The sequence below is a fragment of the Hippopotamus amphibius genome, chromosome 7, assembly GCF_030028045.1.
Source record: "Hippopotamus amphibius kiboko isolate mHipAmp2 chromosome 7, mHipAmp2.hap2, whole genome shotgun sequence".
Lineage (NCBI taxonomy): Eukaryota > Metazoa > Chordata > Mammalia > Artiodactyla > Hippopotamidae > Hippopotamus > Hippopotamus amphibius.
In genome coordinates this window covers 131,741,824-131,756,543 of record NC_080192.1, presented here as the reverse complement: position 1 = coordinate 131,756,543, position 14,720 = coordinate 131,741,824, and the positions used below count along the sequence as shown (strand labels likewise).

General features: G+C 38.7%; 1 non-coding gene across 1 annotated transcript; it reads right to left on the bottom strand.

The window, feature by feature from the left end:
• Positions 1 to 250: 250 nt before the first annotated feature.
• On the bottom strand, positions 251 to 352 carry LOC130857944 (small nucleolar RNA U13). Its single transcript, XR_009054938.1, has one exon. It is a non-coding gene; the product is annotated as a small nucleolar RNA U13 (small nucleolar RNA).
• Positions 353 to 14,720: the final 14,368 nt, after the last annotated feature.

Genomic DNA, 14,720 nt, shown 5'->3' with positions numbered 1-14,720 from the left:
CAATTTTTAAAATAAAATAACTGCTCTATTTAAGAAACAGAATGTGTATTTTGGAAGAAAACACTTTTTAAAAGTCACAGTAAAGACACATTAAAATCTGTCTTAAACCCCTTTCCTTGGGAAAACTCATACATTTTCTCATCTCACCGGTCCCTTACTGGTTGATACCTAGTACTCATCCTACAGAATAATGGGCTTTTATTTATTTATTTATTTATTTATTTATTTATTATTATTTTTTTAAAATTTACATCAGACGGGTAATATGCCAGTATTGTAACAAGGTTTGATGGAGACACGTCACACAATTGTGTGAACACCCAATCATCATGCTCATGAACTACAAAAGGATCAATAATGGGTTTTTAAATAAGATCTACCATTTAGGTGTATGATGCATGAAAAAACTCTCCTCACAAGGCTTGGTACACAGTGCATATTAAGCAAGAGTAGCTGTCCATTCATACAACAAATATTTATAGGCTGATACTAAGGACCATGAATTAAAATAATTCTATGCTGCTCCTGGTAAATTGACCTTTTTCCTTTTCAGTCCAAAAATTTTAAATAGCTTTCGAGTTTCTAAAATGACCATTACATAACAAGATCCATTATCTTGTCATGTTTTAATGTACCAGTCAGGAATTCATCATTAATTATTTAAATGCTTTTTAATTCTAATTTTGTTCCAATTCAGATACAGTATTATCCTCTATGGAGAGACCCATTCATTATTCCACTTATTCAATCAGGTTTTATTCATTCTACCAATATTGCTCGAGTGCCCTCTACCTCTACTGGTCCCTTACTGGTTGATACCTAGTAATCATCCTACAGTCTCTAATCTGTTCAACATTCCATTCTTCTGGAAATTATTGTCCACATTCTTCTAACATGGGAGATTAGATTGCCAAGGTTGACTGCTCCCAGTGGGTAAAGACTTTATGACCTGGCCTTGGAAGTCCATGCCACCGCTTCTGCCACATACCCTATTGGTCAGTCACTAGCTAGCCCAGATTCAAGAGAAGGGCAATTATACCCTTTTCTTGATAGTAGGAGTATCACAGAATTTACAGGCTATGTTTTAAAACTTCCAGTCTGACCTCGGGCCATCAATTATTTATAGACCTCTCACATACAAAATACACTCACTCCCTGGGAACTGTAGAACTCTTGGCACAGCATGGCTCCATTCAAGCCTCTGCATTAAGAGAGGACCGAGCACAAGGCTGTGTCCTAGGATGACCGCAGCCTTCCATTAAACGCCAGCCTGAGAAAGCAGCACAAAGATGTGTCCTTGGGGTGACCCCCGCCCTCCATTTAAAATGTCTGCCTGAGAAAGCTCTAGAATGACAAGAGAATGTACTGCTTGTCCTGGCCAACACCTGAAGATAGGCCCCAACCTCAGTTTCGGACAGCATTTACTGGAAAGGGCTCACAATGGCGAATCCTTCCTGTCTTCCTTTGAGATGGATATGCACCTCTTACAACTCAGGAGTGTCTTTCTCAAGGACCTGAAAGAGGCCGCTCCTTTGAAAGGTGAACATCAGGAAGGATAGGGCCTCTGTCTCCCAGGCTCTGTGCGAGGGTGGAATCCTAACTGCAGTACTTGCAAGTTCAGCAGGCACAGCTGGCCTACTCACATTTATACTGACCAACCCATTATGACTTTTCACTTGAGCCCCTGTTCTCTCCCCTTTCCTACTCCCTCACTATCCCTTTGAAACACCCTGCCACATCTGTACACACGGGAATGGAGCTCAGTTCTCCCTATTGTCAGCAGTGACTGGATAAAATCTGTTTTCACCACTTTAATTAATGTACAGCTTTGTTTATCTTTGACATCCCTCCTCTAAACTCCCAAAGTCTCATCCTACTGCAAATTCCAGGATCTTGTCATTTAAATCAGGTCTAGATACAATGAGGCATTTAGTACTGTAGCTCTCAATTTGAAGAGCTGTAAACTAAAAAGAACAAATGAACTTACGCATTCACACCCAAAATACAATGGCGGGGCAGACCAAGACAATTGCTGTACACACTCTGTAGGACGCACGTGACAATCACTTGTTCAAAGTAATTCTGAAATTCAGCTGGGCACATGTTCTGTTCCTTGGATTAGGTACAGTCCTCCCCCCAGGAAGTTATTTGCTTGATTCTTACTCCCACATCTTGGATTCTTGGTTTCATTCCCTGGGCCAACATTTTTTTTTTTTTCATAAGAAATAGTCTATGTTTACTACACCAAGTAGACTTCTCTGCTTGCATCCTGCCTGTAAGAAGCTAAGAAGAGTGATATCCCAAGTCTTTTATTTTCCACCTTGTACTGTCTTTGTCTCTTTTAGTCCAAACTGAGTCTAAAAATACCCTTAAAAACATTGTGGGTATTTCGTGTATCCATTTATAACCCACTCCATCAAATGAAACTTACATCCACAACTTTCTTAAAGGTAAGTCCTTCTCTTACCTTGGGCTTCTCATGAGGAAGTTGTGGTGTAAGGGCTTTAAGTTTCTTTGAAAGTTAATTGTTAAGAGGGGCTAAGCAAGAGATGTGCTAAAGATCCTTAGAAGGCCATTTATTTAATTGAAAGCGTTTATGAAATCTTTTTGTCAAATCTCTCTGAGGTTCTAACAAAGGCTTTTACAGTTATAACTTTGCTTTATCTTTATCCCAAGATATATTTCTGATATCACCCTGGGTTATATTTTTCCCTAAAGTCCTTTCTTACTTTGAGGAAAAAAACTTTGGAGCCTAGGGACTTCCTGATTCCAGTCTGACATGTAAGAAGCAGAGAAGTCGCCACTCCATCCTAAAAATGAGTAAAAAGCTTAGCAAATTGAAAAACAACAGTATCTGATACTATCATGTTGGCTATAAAGCCTTATACATTTGTCCAGACCCGTAAAATGCACAACAGCAAGAGCGAATCCTAATGTAAACTATGGATGCTGGGTGATTATGATGTGTTAATGAAGGCTCAACAGTTGTAACACATGTACCACTGTGATGGTGGAGGCTGATAATGGGGGAAGCTATGCATGTTAGAGGGCAGTAGGTATGAGGGAAATATTTGTACCTTCCACTCCATTTTGCTGTGATTAAAATTGCTTTAAAAATAAAGTACACTAAAAAATTTCCTGAGAGAGGGGGTGAAAAATAGTTTTGTTTTTGAGACTACCAAGCCTTAACTCCATTATACTTCCTCTAAACTTTGCTTGAAAATGTAAAGAGTTTCTTCTTTTTTCTTCTCTCTCCTCTCTATATCTTCTTATACCCAGCTAAAAGAACTCAGTGGGTACTTTCAAAAGTTGCCGGAAATTTTACTTAACCAAATCCATTGACTAATACAGGTAAATATTATATTTTTCACATTGGCACAGATGATGGTTTTGCTAAAATTTCTGTCACTACATAACAAGGGTCCACCCTCCAATAATAATTTCCTCCTTATCCTGACAGCCTTGACTTCCAAACTTTCTGAGACCCTTTTAGACTTTATGAAAAGTCTTCTCAAGTTCCTTCTTGTTTTACCTAATTAACTAATTTTCATAACTAAAATTAAGGGACCTTTCAGCTTATACCAGGTGCTTAGTTCCAAAGCCAATACTGTAGCTTTTAAGTTTTTATCATAGCAGAACCCTACTTATAGTACTAAATTTATATTTTAAGTTTATAATAATTAACTTAGCAGCTTAAAATTATTTTTTTATGGTCAAAGACTTTGTAATACAGGAATGAAGACAGAACTCAATGAGAATTATTGATCTCTGCTCCATCATGCCTAGGGTCCCTGATGGGAAGGCACAAAGTTGGGAGTGACATAACAGCTGGGGACTAAAATCCTCGGAAGGCTTGTTTACTCACACGGCTGGTTGCTTGGATGGAATGGCTTGAATAATTGGGATGCCAATCAGTGTGCCCACACATGGCCTCTCTACATGGCTTGCTTTCTTCTCAACCCAGAAACCTCAGTGCTGCTGGACCTCTTACATGGCAGCTTGAATCTCCAAGTGTGAATATTCCAGGAGACAAGCAAGAAGTTGCAACATCTCTTATGATGAAGTCTTGAAAGTCACATAGCTATACTTCCTCTGTACCCTTCTGGATGAAACTATCACAAATCCACCCAGATTCAAGAGGAGGGAGATTGATCAATTCTAATGGAGGTCACATGTAGAGTAAGAAATATCATTTATGGCCATGTTTAGAAAAAATAATTCATCAATAAATTAGTCAAGTATATGGTTAGTAGAAAATTAGCTTATTCATACCACACACACACTCATCTACCACACACTTAGCATAATGTAAGTTGCCCTAAGATATGTACGTGATTTATGTTCATATTGCCTTGAAAAAAATTTACAGTTTAGTTTACATTTTCTTATGTCAAAGAGTCAAGGAAATTTTCAAAGAAAAAATATAATTGTAACATATAATGATAAATAATTTCAAGGCAGTAATCCAGAGTAGCTAAAAGCATGAGCTTTGTGGTTCTAAGTCTGTTATGAAGCTATGAAACTTTAATCAACTTATTCAGACTCACAAAGCTTCAGGGTTTCTTTTAAACAACTTTATTAACATATGATTTATATAGAGTAGACTGCACCCATTATAAGCATAAACTTTGATGAGTTTTGACAGATATATACACCCGTGAAACCAACGAAATTTATACTCAATGAAACCAGTGTCACAACCAAGATACGGAACACTACTTTCTGCCCACTAAATTTTCTTGTGCTTTCAATCCAACCTTTCTTCCAGTCCAACCTTTCTTCCACCCTTGGCTCTTCAACCCCTGGCTATAAGCAACTACTGATCTACTTTCAGCAAGTATAGATTAGTTTGCATTTTCAAGAATTTTTAATAGATAAAATCTTACATTATATATATGTGTGTGTGTATTTGCATCAGGCTTCTTTCCATTAGCATACTGATTTTTGAGACTCATCAGTGTTATTATGTGCAGCCAGGTTTCTTTCCTTTTAAGTGTTGACTAGCATTCCATTGTACAGATATAACACATTTGCTCCTCCATCAACTTACTGACAGACATTTGTGTTATTTCCAATTTGGGGTCATTACAGATAAAGATTGTATGAATGTTCATATACAAATTTGAGTGTAGCTATATATTCTCGTATCTTTTCAATAAATATCTAGAAGAGGAATGGCTGGATCATATGGTAGATGTATATTTAACTTTTTTAGAAAATTCTTAAAACGTTTTCTAAAATGCTTGTATCACTTTTCATATCCCCATCAGCTGTGGATGAGCATTGTAGTAGCACAAAATCTCAATTTTTGCACATGTAAAATGGGAAATATGATGAATCTCAGGATCTTTGTAAACTATTTAAAATAATATAATCAAATTGCTAGCACAGTGCTCTGTGCACACAGGTGATCAGTAGCTGGGGATTATTTGCTCAGTGAGAGTGTATGTAATAATTTAATCAGAGAGAGGAATTCAAAACAAGAAGGATGCCAATAGGATGGGATGAATCAGGAAGTCTCTGAGGAGAGCTGAGGATTTCAGTAATTATTGTAAACCATTACTATTAAAACAATGACTCAAATGGAAACATATGAAAAGACAGCAATGATTTAAGGAGGAAATTCAGAGAGTGAAGATAGAGGGTCCAGGATTAGAATCCAAGAAATCCAGCATTTAGAGACAGAGGAAGAGGAGGAGGAGCAGCAGCAAAAGAGGCCCAGAAGGAGTATCCAGTGAGGCAGTAGAAACCAGAAGAGGTTTTGGTCAAAAGAACTAAGATAGGTGAATATCTCCAGAGAGGATCAAACAATGAGAAGCTGAGTATGGTAGAGACAGGGAAGAACTCTTCTGATGTGGAAGTCACTAGTGACTGTACAAGAATTGTTTCAGTGGAGATGTGCTGAAAGGCAGATTAGGGTGCATTAATAGTGCAGGAAATGAAGAAGAAGACCAAAGTGTGTATGAAGTAAAAGCCAACATGACCACGAAAGGGAATAGAGATTTTCTAGAGTTGTGTGACTCTGAAACCAGCTTCCAATGAGATCTGGAAGCCAGGGAAGGAGATTATAATTGTGTTCACTAGGAAATGAGAGAGCTATGGTATTTTCCTGAGCAAGTGGATACTGATGTGAAATGTTTGTGGGGTATTAGTTTGGTCTACTTTTGACCTTGAGCTGGAAGAAGAAAGTAGAGAATGTGGCCACTTGGGAGATAAGTGCAGTAATCCAGGAATGCCACAAGGACCAGGAATTGGTGCTGGCTTCGGGAATAATGAGGGAATAAAGCTCAAGAGATAGTTTCATGTACAGACCAAAAATCTCTGTTGATTGAGCAAATTTTGTAGATAAAAATACAATTCTTTAGACAAAGGTTTGTGTCCTGGGAAAAGCCCTTATCATCAGAAGGAAAGCTGGTTGAAGAAAAAACAGATTACATATTTGTGTGGGAAGCTAAGAGTGTTTTGTTAGTTTCTTTCCACCTTTGAAGACTTTCTAATGATCTGCTACATAAAAAAGCTGACCTTTGTGATTAAAAAAAAGTTAAATAGTCCTTTCCTCATTCACTTCTGCCTTTGGTGTCACTCCCTTGAATAGCTCAAAGACAATTTAATCTGTTTTGGTTAATTAATTCAGGTTCAAAATACTAGGTGCAGTTGCTGCTCCCAATTAGTAAATCAGATAGACCATGAGCTGTAGGTTCTATGTCCAGGTATATTAGAATGTACAATAATGGGTATTTACAGGCGCTCATGTGAAGCATCTAATTGCCACGGCAGTTTCCCTTGATATAAAAGACAATTTAAAGTTAAGCTATATCTGGTCCACATTTAATGAATTTGGGGTCCTAGTGTCTCAAAGAAGGAATCAAACACATTGAACACAAAACTGACACTTGAATAGGTAAAGACATGCTTTTTTTTTTCCTTTTCGAATGTCAGAGAGATTAAGAAAAGATAAGATTGGCGAACCTAAGCCCGTCCACAGCTGTTCTATCAGTTGCTGCCGCCGCTGCTGCTGCTGCTGCTGATGATGATGCTGATGATGATGCTGATAATGATGCTGATGATGATGCTGATAATGATGCTGATGATGCTGATGATGACAGCCATTATGATGATGGCAATGGTGGTGGAGATGGATTTCAGAGTGACAGAATGTAAGATTTAGGAATCCAGTGATGTTTAACAAATTGTATTGTCAGCAGCGACTCACATTAATGGAGTCATTATCAGAAAATTGCATATAATTCCTGTTATTGTAAGTCCTCAAGATAATATGGCTGGTCTGCTAGGAGATTTAGAAGCTGCCTGCCCTGTGTAATTTTGGAAATTGCTCTGATCTAGCTCCTGTGGATACAGAGCTCAGAGCAGACCCGTCACACGTGCTTGGGCTCCTCAGGACAGCTCTCTTTGAGGAAGTCACCTGCCTGTTTGGCAGCACTGGCTGGCTCTCATCCTCTGATAATAAATTCTCTCATTTATTTAGTACACCCGAGTCTCTTGCCTGCATTTAGCAAGTGCAGAAGGAGTAACATGCTCATTTTACTCTAATTATGCTTTAGAAAATTGTCCCATTTCAAAATTATAACGTCAAAAATTACCTGCCACCAGATCTCTGGAAGGAGAACGGTCAGCCCTCACAGACTTTTTTCAAATGCCAGCACCAGGCTCTCTGACTCTGTCCATCAGACACTGGGCTATGGCGGTCTCTTGAAATCTTTTTTTCTCTCTCTCTTTCTGAGATAGCATCTCCCTTTAGATAAATTCTGGTTGCAATATTTTACTATTTTTAATCTTCCAGGAGGGAGGCAGTAATGCCCTTCTCCCTGTCCTTCACACTGATTTGTCTTTGCTTCTCATTATACAGAGTCTGCTTAAGTCGTGGTGCCTGCTGCCAGTTCTATTAAACTGCAGAAGGAACTGCCAGGTCACAATTTATGCTGCAATATCATAAAATTAACTTTCATGCAGAAATCCCTTTTTCCCTCTCTCTTATTCATTTTTATGCTTAAGAAATCCTGATGATTTCTGTTAGAAGGATTAGTTGTCTTTTTCTTTGGAATTGACAAATTGGGCAGAATTTTGGTTTTAAGAGCAGAAGAAATAGAATAAGAGCTTAATTCAAATTCCCTTCCTAATGATTACAAAATTCTTCCTGCCTTATTGCACTAGATTTAAAATAGAAATGTGTGCTATGGAATCCGGTGGGGTGGGGGAAATGAGTCTTATATGGAAAATGAGTCTATTACTCCATCTCGAATCGAAGATCTCCACCTCTTGTGCAAGCCCTGCCTATTCCTTCCTGCTGCTTCAGGACCCCGCGGGAACTATTCCTCATTAACTGGGATCTGGGTGTCATGCTCCTACTTCCTATTATGACAAGTGGGACCTGTGCCAAGTAGCACGGGTTCCCAACTGTCTTCCACTCCCCTCTTCCAGCAGCCAGCAGGCTCAAAGCTAGAAATGCAACTATGAAAGTCTAGGCCTTGAACTGCAAATGCAGCCGATGATGCTTCCATGACACCTGCTGGGCCAAAACCTTTGACAGGGTTTGTGGAGTGAAAAATGGCAGATTTCAGACTTGACTTTTCCTACAAGAACCTATTGTTTTGCCCCTCAACAGATTACACCCCCCCACCCCCTTCTCCAGTTCCTTTTCTTCTTAATCAAATGAAATATTCTCTTGCTGGATACAGGATATAAAAATAAGCATGCTGTTGTTCATCTAAGGGCTATCAGGGAAGAAAATTATTTTCTGTTATTACAGATATCAGTAAAAACAAAATGAGACTTGTTCTTACAGCCAATCATAATATTTCAACCTTAGAGTTGCTCTTCAGCTATGAAAAAAAATTTATCACTTAATTTGACAAATTTTTGTGTAGATATTTTTTGATATTACAGGGTAGAGTGGAATAGGGAAACCTAATCTAAGATGTCATCTTTACAGTTAGCACTTATTTCTTTCTAATACAAGAAGAATGTTTTATGGTGAACAATGACTATTGCAAAACTGATACCGTGTTTCCATATTGTATCATTCTATTTATTTTTTTGAATGGTGGAAGAAGAATATCTACATATAAAAACACTGAATGGAATATTGTTACAGTTGTGTTTCACACTGAAGGCTGTCTTGGGAAGCAAACTTTTAAATTACCTGGCGTCTAAAAATATAGCTGAATATGATACAATTGCTAACCTGCTTGGAAGACAATATTCTGTAATGTTATGAGAAAGGCACACAAAGACATTTATCCCATAGAAATGAAGGACCATTGGACACTAATCACATGACTATTCTCATTAGCATAACAGCCCATTTAGCCAATCTCTGCTGAGCTTTCATTCATACTTTTATGTGCAAAAGAAAAGCATGCAAAGTAAACTGACTAGGAAGGAGGTGAGTATAAGATGTCAATGAGCGTAAAAACCCTGGCACCTATGAAGTGTATGACCCCAGCTCAAAAAATACAGCAAGTAAGCATTATACACAGTTCTCAAAAGGAACTGCGCGAAACAATCCTATGCCATTCTTACCAATTAGATAAACATCTGAGCAGGATTTTGATATAACATGGTCTCAAAAAAAAAAAAAATGATTTGCACTAGGTGACATGATTGTAGCTATTGAAAAACAGACATAGGTAATATCTCATTAATTTAAGTGTTTCTGGACAGGTTCCAAATCTGGTATGAATTATAAAGACACTATTGCAGTTTGAAGCCAGAAAATAAATGTTTTCTGCCAAACGCACTTAAATAGTTAGTGAATTGCCATTTATTTAAATTATAGGTCCATGCTAAATTTATCCATTCCTTTAATATAATGAAGATAGCAAGGCTACCTGAGAGCATGTAGCAGAAGCAATATGAGCCTCTTTTCCATTTATCACCACTGTGTTGCAGCCACCAGCTATAATTGTGCCATCTTAGGACAAGGGATGAGACATATGACTAAATGCACACTGAGCTCCTTCTCAAGTCTAGATAATAAGTGACCATCACACACAAAAAATTATCTGTTTCTGACCTCCATACGTGTATTCTGGCAACTGAAGCACATTATACACTTAAGTCGAGGATACATAAATATGCAGGGGTATATGTGCCTCTGTACTTGTGCGTATCTCACAAACAGTATCATAGCCCTGACTGGTTATCTGTACTTCACCCATGCATGTCTTTCCTTTTCTCATATATTGATTCTTTTCAATGCTGTTCCTGTGGCTCAAAAGGACTGCCTTTCCCTTTTTCCATTTAAAACTCTCACTAATTCTTTAAGCTTTACATAAATACCAGCTGTTTCATGCAGCTTTTTAGACACTCCCTGGCCCATTAAATTATTCCTAATTAGAAAATCCCGTTCATTCTGCTTTGTATCAAAGTTACTTTCTTAAAAAAATACATCTATTCCCATAAAAACACAATCGGTCCATGGAACGCAAGGTCTGAAACTCACTCATCTTTGTATTTTAGCTCACAAGATGACATGCATATCCTAAATCCAAATTATATGCATATTAGAATTGAAGTATATTAAACTTTGGTTATTTTCCCTGTAAAGAAAGAACATTAATGAATCTGTTAAAGACTTTGCAATCTCAAGACTTGCAAAATCAGCAATTACTACTTATACAAGGTCTATCTAAATCACAGTCATTGATGACAAAGTGTGTTTCATCAGCCTGACTAACCAAAGTGAATATACAAACTGTCATGTACCGGGGACACTTATTTTAAAATTCTTAAACGTTAACTCAGAGACTAGATAGGCCAACAGAAATAAAATCTGAGTTTCCTTAGCAATGGTTTCGGTGAATGACTTGCATTTTCAGCTATCTCTGACACAAATTTGTTGGGTGGCCTTAGGCAATTCACATCCTGTCTTTGGACTTCAATTTCCTTGATTTATTATTTTTTCCTGACATCATTACAATGCCTTGTTTCACTTAATCAATACAGTAGAAAAACCCTAAATCAGATGAGGAAATATGCATTTTTCTCATCTCACCATGAGCAGACTGTGTTATTTGGGGCAAGCCCCCTGCCCTCTCCAAGATGCTCTGTAACCTGAGGTTACTGAACTAACGTGTATCAGTGTACCCATTGTTCACCATAGGATGAGCTTCTCATGTGAGAATTTCTGAAGGTCAAGTGATTCAAACGAAAGGACTAATTCCCTGGATAGATAGTCTATTTCATGTTTACTTCCTTGAGAATATATACGTTCCTGCCTAACCAGAAATTATTTTAAAGTGTTTAAAAAGTGAGCTTCTTTCGTGGCCCTGACCGACTGTGAGCAATGACTGACCTCACCAGCACGTTATCCAGGACACACCCGTGATGGTTCATTTCATGTGTCCATTTTCTTGGGCCAACAAGCACTCAGGTTAAGTATCCTTTCTAGGTGTATCTGTTCGGGTGTTTCCAGATGAGATGAGCCATTTGAATCAGTGGACTCATTAAAGTAGAAGACCCCGCCCAGGGTGGGCTGGCATCATCCAATCCCTTGAGGACCTGAATAGAACAAAGGGGCTAGGAAGGAGGGATTTGCCTTTTCTGCTTCCTACCTGACTGTCGAGCTGGGACATCTGTTTTCTCCTGGCCTTACACTGAGACTTAGAGCCTCGGTTCCCCTGGTTCTTTGGCCTTCAGATGCTGACCAGATGCGTACCACTAGCTTGCAGATGGCAGGTGATGGTACTTCTCAACCTCCATAGCTGTGTAAGCCAATGTCTCAATAGGACATAGATAGATATAGATAGATAGATAGATAGATAGATAGATAGACAGACAGACAGACAGATTGATAGATCTCCTTGGTACTATTTCTCTGGAGAAACCTGACTAATACACATTAAGACATAAATGAAAAGCTGAATTTCCAAACAGAGCTCAGTTGGGAAAATGGTAGCTTATTAGAATCACAGACATAAGGCCACTGATTGCTCTGTATCACCTGCTCTTTCAATATCTCCTTCTCAGTCATACACACAGTCATGTGAACATATGCCTACTCTTATCCTCTACCATTCCCAGGCACTTATTCACCAAAAGAATGATTCCTCTTCGTCCCTCAGTACTTCTACCTGAAAACATGTAACTCCTCCACAGATTTTTGCCTAAAAACTACTGGGTTTTAAAGTAGAAAATCCTCCTGTCTCCTGCAAAAATCAGAGGGCTGATTTCAAACAGTGTAACAGCGACTTCATTTTATTAATTAATTCATCAATAGGATAAAACTTGTCATTTTAACTTGTTTCTGAGATTCTAATCAAAGCCTAATTAGCATAAACATTTCAACATGTGTCCTATATTAGCAGCAGGCATCAGGAAATGAAGACTTCCAGCATGGAGGGGTAAGGAGGCAGAAAAGGTCATCCTTGTAGCCATTGGATATGTTTTTGTTAAAAATGAGCATCCAAGAAAATGTTACAATGTGATGAATACTAACAGCAGCCTTTTGTATGGGCTTGATGAATCCGTAGATTTGCAAACTTTTCACTCTACCAGCAGGGAAACCTTTGTCATACTCAGACCTGTCCAAAGATGATGGGAGCTACTCTAGGGAAAGTGAGATTCCTGACATGGAAAGTACTTATAAACTAGCCTAAGAAGCAAGGGCAAGCCTGATAATCCCAGTTGGAGCACTGTAGTGGATATAGATGACAGTTAGAGAAGAGAGAATAAAGTCTGTCTTTGAGGAGCTTTCCCAAGGTCAATTGGCCAGTAGCAGAACTCAGCTAGATGTCAGAGGCTCTGTCTAGTTCAACTACCTTGATCTACCACCATTCCAAGCACTGAAAAGACCCTAGGGGTATGAAACTTTGCTGACGTGAGGTAGGTTAGATAATTAGATAATTAACAGCTTGCCTCTTAGCCAATACAGACCTGCAGGAATATTAAATAGGTTGGATACCTGGGAAGAGCAGAGGACTGGAGAATAATACTCACCCAAGGAATGGTGGAGAGAAGGACCTATATGCACTTCCCAATTTTATCAAGACCGAGCCTAAGCTTCCAGATGCCATATCACAAAATGCCAAACAGTCTGGCTTTTAGCAAAGAAAAATGAGAAGTGCAATTCTCCAAAGTCAACAGACATCCCAGCTTTTCCTTTTCAAGGTAAAACCTAAGGAAGGCTGGACACTTGGCTCCCAGGTCTGCCCTGCATTTGTAACAATGGTGTCTTGACTCCCTTCCTTTCCCCAACTCCCTGGTCATCCTGTCTCTCTCGTGTCTTTAGATAAACCTGAAAGAAAAATTCTTCCCTCGTTCACCATCTCCCCAGCCTGGGCTGTGGCCACCAATTTCACAGTTTTCCCTCCAAGCAATGACAGGTTACCTCAGTTTCATTTCTGAGTTTGATGACCTCAATTTCTGCCCATTTCCTATCTATGTCGATGCAGAATTGTCTATTTTTATTTGAAGTTTTTAGAAACATGGAAGAGAAGCCTTGGCCTTTTCCTTCAAATAACTGCTTCGACAGCTTTATGGATGGCTAGTTAGTTTCTTCCTGACCTCCCTGAGAGGTCCCATCAGCTTTAACCCAGTTTCCTCTAAATTCTATATTCCCGGCTCTGGGACAGCAGCAGACAGTTGCATCTTGTTCCACAATCCATAATTCTCAACTTCAAAGTTCAGTGCCAAAGAAGATCGCACACTGTTGCATAACCTTTTGTACCAGCCCTTCAGCAATAATTAAATCCTGCTCATTCCAAGCTGCCTGGAGAAAACCTAGGCCCTCTGCTTGTTTTCAAGTACAAAAACAAAGCAAAACAAAATACAAAAACAAAGAGCAGCCACACAAGGATCGGAGATTTCCTCTCCATTAACTGCAAAGTCAGGGCACTGAGAAAGGCCCCTGGGTGAGAAAGAAGGAGGTGCCTGAGTTAAAGGGGAGGCGTCAGAGCCCTTTGAGGGGCTTCTGCTGGAGCATAAGTGAGAGCAAGGTCTTAGTCTGTAAGTGGCAGGCCTATAAATCCTTTAAGAACCTTAAGTAGGCATGACTAGTTGGATCATGTGAACCGGGGAGGCTGTATGAGGCCCTGAGGTGACAAGTAATCAGTGCATGGAGCTTCTCAATGGTTAAGGAACAGACAGGACTTACTGAACTACTAATGTGTGCCTCGGAGGTCATTACCGTACCAGCCACACACAGAACGCCTACTATAGGATTTACTTACATGATATCTCATCTTAAGTGCATGCCTAGATCCATTTCTGTTTTACAAATAAACAGACTAAGACTACTTAAGAAACTTATCCAAAATTTATAAATAGTGGACCTGGGATTTGAACCTGGTTCTTAAGTGAAGTAAGTCAAACAGAGAAAGACAAATATCATATGATATCACTTATATGTGGGATCTAAAATATGATACAAATGAATTTATTTACAAAACAGAAACAGACACACATAAATAGAAAACAAACTTATGGTTACCAAAGGGGGAAGAAGGGGAGAGGATAAATTAGGAGTGTGGCATTAGCAGATACAAACTACAGTATATAAAATAAACAAGAAGGTCCCATGTATAGCACACGGAACTATATTCAACATCTTGCAATAAACCATAATGGAAAAGATTATGAAACAGAATATATATGTATAACTGAATGGCTTTGCTGTACACCAAAAACTAACACAACATTGTAAATCAATTATACTTCAGTGAAAAAAAATGATTTTTTTAAAAAGTCTATTCTCTCTCTAC